The sequence below is a fragment of the Arachis hypogaea genome, chromosome 14, assembly GCF_003086295.3.
Source record: "Arachis hypogaea cultivar Tifrunner chromosome 14, arahy.Tifrunner.gnm2.J5K5, whole genome shotgun sequence".
Classification (NCBI taxonomy): Eukaryota; Viridiplantae; Streptophyta; class Magnoliopsida; order Fabales; family Fabaceae; genus Arachis; species Arachis hypogaea.
The window spans coordinates 130,529,972-130,537,920 of NC_092049.1; positions in this window are offsets into that span (position 1 = coordinate 130,529,972).

Consider the following 7,949-nt stretch of genomic DNA (forward strand, 5'->3'; position numbering starts at 1 on the left):
ATAATTTTATATATTTTAAAGTTTAAAAATTCTTATAAATATTAAATATGACATTTTATATATAAATATGTTTATTAAAAAATATTTTTTTAAGATAATATTTTTATTTTTGTAAAAAAAAAAATTAGCAGGCCTTTTAACAGGCTTCAGGCCAGGCCAGGTTGAATAACAGGCCAGACTTAGTATTTTAAAAAAAGGCAATAGCAAGCTACATGTAGTAACCGACAAGAAAGAAAAAAAAAAAAGAAAAGAAAAGGGGGGAGAGCACGTGGGGGGCACATGCCCCCACTTAAACATATATTTTCTCTTCTCCGTGCCCCCTTCCTTCACACTCCCCTTCTTTCTTTCATTTCTTCTTTTTATTTCTTCCTAACAACAACACTAAAAATCCTCTCTTCTCTTCCCTTCTCTACTACAATTCCTCATCTCTTCTCCTTGCATCAACCACCCTATATCATCAAACTCACCTTTATCATCTTGCTTTCTTTTCTTCTCTACTCTACCTCTTTTTATTCAAAATCTTATTTTCTCAAAACCTCCAAATCATGTGATTTCAACTTAATGAGTGAAGGAACCATTCAATCCTTGAGTTCCAATTATTATTGAGGCTTTAAGGTAACTCTTTGACTCAATAATTAGCCATATTCCCAATTCTTGTCATCTCTATATTTATGGGTATGTATAAATCCGAATTAGGGTTATTAGGGTTAGAAAATTTGGGGCTTTTGTCAAGGTGAGCAAGATTATGTTAATTGACAATATTAGTAGCTCACAAATATTATTATTGTCCTATTTCTAGAGTTGTAGAATTATTGGACATCAATTGGTAGCTCGTTGACGCGCTCAGAGTTGCTTCCGGTTCTTTGGAATCAAGTTGTGAGTGGATATTATATCTATAATTATTTTTTAATATATTATTATCAATATTTTGTTGAATCATTAATTTTAGAGTTTGAAAATATTTTACTATTGTGATTTTTGAATTTTTGAAATAAATAATGATTCGTGAAACTTTAGTAATATGTTATAATTATTAGAGATTTGTTATAAATGATTTGGTTTGGATTGGTTTGGGAGACTCTGACTAGAAAACCGTAGTTAACGGCGGTTATGACGTTAACTTAGATGCATCTAACTCAGACCTCAGCTAGCAGGGGCGTTGCTAGCCCAACGTGTAGGCCACACGTTGGATCTGTTATACCGTACGGGCACACTAGAGGAAAGGGCTACCCTTAGAGGTGGAGCCGCCCTAGATGTGTAATATTCGATTTGATTTGACTTTTGGAATGAGAACTCCCATTTCAGTTCATTCTGCTTACTTATTTATCTATTTATTTGCATAGTTACTTAATATGGATTCCTCATCTCTGAAAAGAAGTATAAATTTTCATGGTAAAACTTGTATTGTCTCGTGTGGGTTATAGATATAATGTTTGCTCACTGAGTTGCAAAACTCACCCTATTATATTCTCATGTTTTTCAGATACAGGAGTCATTCCAGGTTCCATTCCACTTGCCCCTCAGTAGATCATAGTCATTTTGGTGAGCCCTTCTTCTTTCCAAGGGTTAAGTATTATGTAATGGAACCTTTGCTCAAAATTTAGATTATGTCAATGCTCCATATGTCACAGGCAGGATCCTCGTGTGGATTATGCTATTTTGAATCTCGAACTGTTTATATAGTAATTATAAGTTAGTTATGTAAGACTTATGGATTTAACTATATACTCTAGTTATCAACTTGATATATATATATATGATGCGTATTTTGGATATATGTGGTTATGGATGTAGTTGGAATGTGTTGTTGTTGTTGTCTATGGAAATGGATGTTTATTATTGATACAGGGAATTAATATTCATGTTGGTAAGGTCCTAGAAACAGAGGAGATTCTGTCCGTTTTTCTGAAATTTTGGTCGTTTGGCTTGCTGAGGGACTTGTCCCTTGAGCGCCAGTCATGGCCAGGTTCGGGCCATGACACTACAGGCCAGGCTCAGGCCAATCAACTACATGACAGGCCAAGCCTGTTAAGAGCAAAGCATGGCCTGGCCTGGCTTGTTTTCACCCCTATTGCCAATATCAAATAACATAAAACAACAGTCATCAATCATCTGATAGATGAAAAGCCGAGTCCTCAGCGCCTTCTTCACTATTATCGCCCAGATCCTCCTTAAGAGTTGCTAACATCAGGCCGACCCTTTCTTTGCAATTTTTCCAAGCTTTCTCGCTCTAAGAGGCTTGCTTGCGAGCCCCTTTGTGAGATTGAATCATCATGTCTGCCATGTTTGAGAATTCACCCAAAATTTCTTTGATGGATTTGACTGTTTTGGAAGACTCTGGTCGGGTCTCATTGTCACTATCCGATGCAACATATTTGCCTCCTTTGGTTCCCTTAGTCGCTCCTCCTCCTCTGATTGAGGATACTTTATTCTCTACTGCCTCATTCAACAGATCAACTTTAAAGTATTCAAAAATTCTAGTTAAAAATATACCATAAGGCAGGTTAGCCTTTTTGGTGCTTCTAACAGAATCCCACATATGCCTAATCATAATATAGCCAAAGGATACCGGAGTAGAGGTAACCAAAGCAAATAATATGAGACATTCAGAAAATGTTACTCGGTTGTGTGAGCCGCTTTGGAGAGTCAGAATATGGGTGATGATTCGGTGAAGCAGAGAGTTGACTGGTCCTAGAGCTTTGTGGGTTGGAATCGTTCCATGCAAGCCAGAAAGATTTTCGCAAATGTGCTGAAGAACTGTTTTGTATGAAACGCCGACTTGTGTATCCCATTTGTCTACCATGTAGGCTCGCGGTCCTTCATCCTTGAAGCCCAGGGCCGCTCCAATGGTCTCAGAATCAAGGGCTATTTGAACCCTTTTGACATAGGAATGAAGAGTGCCGTCAATGAGTCGCATATTGGCGTAGAACTCTTGGACTAGGCCAGGATAGACTGGTTTCTGAATGAGAAGAAGTGGCTTCCAGTTGAGAAGTTCAAACAGAGAGGAGATGTTGATGCCTTTGTTAGTGAGAGTGTCGAGACTGACAAGGTAAGTTGCACACAAATGACGTTTTTCCATAACCTCATTGTGAAACTCAAAAGAGGTACAAGAGTTGAATCTGTTCGGATCAAAGTGGGAGTGAGTCTTGCCATACTTGTTTCTGAATTCCAAGGATTCCAAATTTGGAGGTTTGGTGGTGTCATTTAGTGCAAACTCCTTGGTCTTCTGTGAGCTTTTTCTGGGGTAGTTCTCTTTGGTGATGAAGGTGGTGGTGAATGAGTGGGCGAGGTATGAGATTCTTCCTCTTCCTCAATGCGGGGCTCCTTATTTTTCCCACTTCTTCTTCTTCCGAAACTCTTCTGTGCTATTACTTTCTTCCTCATAGCTTCGGTGTGCTTGGTTGGGGGTGAGGGAGAAGATGAAGAAGTAGAATGTATGTGAATATGAGTGTGGGTTTGAGGGGTTGATGGTTTTTGGGAGAGAAGGATTCTTTCGCTCTTTCTTGGCGCGGTTTTCTTTTTCATGGTGATGGAAGAGTGGAATATGAAAGGTGAAGTAACCGAATTGAGTGGGGGGAAGGAAGATGAGAGACACATTAAATGAGGACTGGAGAGAGAATTTGGTGGAAGTAATGACCATTAGTGGACGGTTAATGACCATTATGGTGTAGTTATTATCCAAAAATGATTTCCCTTTTTATTTTTGAAATAAAAAATCTGAAAAGTTGTTGCCTTAAATCAAGGGATTAGATGGAGAGAGGGATTTGATTTGACAATAACCACTTTCAAAAAGATATGATGACACAGGAAGAAGATTCTTATTTGCATAGAGAGATAACTACCATAACGGCAAAGTGGGGTCAGGAATTATTAGGTGGGGCCCATAAAATTTAAATCTGCGTTGCCTCCCCCTTGATCATAGCTCCTCCATCACGCCTGCATTTTTATCTCGTCCAAACCTACGAGACAAAACTGAACAGAGTAAAAAATTCACAAATTTTTAATGAAGCTTAAATCAAACATTCCCAAACTTTTTCTCAAGGTACAGAATCTGTCTTCACAGAGGGGTTTTGTAAAAATATCAGCAATTTGGTCTTCAGATTTTACAAATTGAATATCAATAGTTCCCTTTTGCAGATGTTCTCTAATGAAATGATATTTTATCTCAATGTGCTTGGTTCTTGAGTGCAGAACATGATTTTTTGAAATGTTTATAGCACTCATATTATCACAAAATAAGGGTATACTATTGATTTTTAATTTGTAATCTTCTAATTGTGTTTTTAACCAAATTAATTGAGAACAGCAAGCAGATGCAGAAATATATTCAGCTTCAGCTGTGGATAGAGCCACTGTGGCTTGCTTTTTGCTTGACCACATGTTGAGTGAGCTTCCAAGGAAGCAACACATGCCGGAGGTACTCCTTCTATCCACTCTATCTCTCGCATAATCTGCATCACAAAACCCTACTGCACAAAAGTCATCAGATTTAGGATACCATAATCCATAATCACAAGTTCCCTTAATGTATCTAATGATGCGTTTAACAGCCGTAAGATGGGATTTTTTTGGATGAGATTGAAACCTTGAACATACACCCACACTATGGACTATATCCGGTCTAGAGGAAGTAAGGTACATAAGAGAACCTATCATTCCTCTATACCTTGTTTCATCCACATCTTGACCTTCATCATCCTTTTCAAGTTTTGTATTAGGATGCATTGGAGTTCCCATTGATTTGGAATTTTCTAGGCCAAACTTTTTGATAAGCTCTTTTGCATACTTTCCTTGGTAAATGAAGGTGCCACTAGGAGTTTGTTTAATTTGGAGGCCAAGAAAGAAAGTAAGCTCTCCCATTAAACTCATCTCAAACTCACTAGTCATGAGTTTTCCAAACTCTTCACACAAAGAAATGTTGGCCGATCCAAATACAATGTCATCAACATAAACTTGAACAAGGAGTATATCATCATGAGATGCTTTAATAAATAAAGTAGTATCAGTGGTACCCCTTTGAAATTGATTTTCCAATAAGAAGGCACTAAGCCTTTCATACCAAGCTCTTGGAGCTTGTCTAAGACCATAAAGAGCCTTGGTTAGTTTGAAAACATGATTTGGAAATTCTATATGTTCAAAACCGGGGGGTTGTGCCACATACACTTCTCTATCAATAAAGCCATTAAGAAAAGCACATTTAACATCCATTTGAAACATTTTGAAACCTTTATAGGCGGCATAGGCAAGAAGCAATCTAATTGCTTCCCTTCTAGCTACCGGAGCAAAAGACTCATCAAAATCTATACCCTCTTCTTGATCGTAACCTTGGGCCACTAATCTAGCCTTGTTACGAACAACTTGTCCATCCTCACCAAGCTTATTTTTAAATACCCACTTAGTACCCGTTACCTTCTTACCATCCGGATAAGGTACTAATGTCCAAACCTTATTCTTGTCAAATTGAGCAAGCTCCTCTTGCATGGCCTTGACCCATGATGGATCTTCAAGAGCTTGTTTGACATTATTGGACTCCATTTGTGACAAGAGAGCAAGGTTGCTAGGTTCGGTTTGCCTTTTGGTGGAGGATCTTGTTGTTACACCATGAGAGGGATCACCAATGATGAAGTCATGAGGATAACCCCTCATAGACTTCCATTCTCTAGGCTTTCGGACAGGTGTAGAGCTTTGATGAACTTCTAGTGGTCTCACTATTTCAGTTGCTCGTGCCTGCTCAGGAGATAAAATGGAAATGTCTCCTCCAAACTGATGAGACAAAACCGGGCTGACAGATTCTTCATTTTGCACAGATTTGGGATTTTCTTGATTGGTTCCAACCTCTTCACAATCTGAATCATTATCCTTCACAATACTGGGAATTAAGTTAGAATCACAAAAAGTAACATGTATGGATTCCTCTATGGTTCTATGTTCTTTGAGATAAACTCTATAGGCCTTGCTTGTGGTGGAATATCCAACAAACATTCCTTCATAGGATTTTGGATCAAAATTTCCAAGGTTTTCCTTATTGTTGAGCACAAAGCATTTGCATCCAAAAACATAAAAATACTTAAGATTTGGAGGGGTTCCTTTCCATATCTCATAAGGTGTTTTCTTTAACCCTTTTCTAATGAATGTTCTATTAAAAATATAACATGCTGTGTTCACAGCCTCAGCCCATAAGAATTTAGGAATTTCACTCTCACATAACATAGCCCTAGTCATTTCTTGAAGGCTTCTATTCCTTCTTTCAACCACCCCATTTTGTTGGGGGGTTCTAGGGCATGAAAAATTATGAGAAATCCCTAAGTCATCACAGAATTTTTCAAAGTCTTGATTTTCAAATTCTCTTCCATGATCACTTCTCAAATGGGCAATTTTCAAATCCTTTTCATTTTGAATTTTCTTGCAAAGGGTGGAAAAAGCATGAAAGGCATCATTCTTATGAGCAAGGAAAAGTACCCAACCAAATCTAGGGTAATCATCTAACACCACAAGACCATAGTTTTTACCTCCTAAACTTTGAGTTCTAGTAGGACCAAAAAGATCAATATGTAACATCTCTAATGGCCTTTTGGTTGAGATTCCATCTTTTGATTTAAAAGAGGATTTTACTTGTTTGCCCAATTGGCAAGCATCACAAGTAAGATCCTTATCAAACTTGATGTTTGGAATTCCTCTAACCAAATTCTTTTTGACTAGCTTAGAAATTTGGTACATGCTAGCATGACCCAACTTTCTATGCCAAAGCCATTTTTCAGATTCAAGAGATGTAAAGCATGTTACATTTTGTTCCTTTAAATCCTCAAGAGTTAATCCATACACATTGTTGCATCTTTTAGCTTCAAGAAGAACATTCCCAGTTTTCTCACAAACAACTAGACAAACAAACTTCTTAAAAATAACTTCAAAACCCAAATCACATAGTTGACTAACACTAAGTAAATTATGTTTCAAGCCATGTACAAGGGGAACATCATTTATACAAGAAGAAAAATTTTTACCAACTTTTCCAACAGCCACTATTTTTCCTTTTGCATCATCACCAAAAGTGACAAGTCCTCCATCATATTCATCAAGCTTTATGAAGAAGGTTGTCTTTCCGGTCATATGCCTAGAGCATCCGCTGTCCATATACCACATATTTTCTTTCCGTTTGGATGCTAGGCACACCTACAATACAAGTTTAAGTGACCTTAGGTATCCAAATCTTTTTGGATCCTTTTACGTCAAACCATCTTCTATGTCCTAAGCCATTGTAATAAAAAACAATTTTATAAACCTTATCACCAACCATTCTTTCACAAAAAAAAAACATTGAATAGGAAAGTGCCCATTTCGATTGCATAGCCTACAAAATCTTGGAGTTGCTATTTTGTTAAAGTGGGTGGGGTCTTGATATCTTGTATCATTTGAAGATGAAGCAATGTTTTCAAAATGAGATTTTTCAGATTTATAAAACCCCAACCCAGCCTTATCATAAAGAGGTTTTTGACTAGCCAAGATTTGATTCAGATTTTCAGAACTTTGGGTGAACTTGGCTAAGTCTTCCTTAAGTCTTTTAACCTCTTTAAGCAACTCTTCATTTTGCTTAAAACAATCCACATATGCAAGAACGGAATGATTACTTTCACAGCTCTTGATTTGGGCTCTTAACTGTTTATTCTCTTCAACAAGATCACAAGCAGTTTCGGCCTCTCTTACTTTTTCTTTTAAAAAACCGTTTTCAGCCTTAAGAATGGTGATTTGTTGTTCAAGTTCTTGATTTTTCAGTAGAAAACATCTTATTTTTTCAGAAAGGTGGTCTATCATAAGATGAAGATCTTCAGTGTTAGGATTATGAAAGACTACCTGATCTATGTGATCTGCCATGAGACAAGGTTGTGACTTGGTTTCGGATTCCTCATCATCATCATCCGAGTCATTTTCCAAATCTTCCCATGAGGCCATCA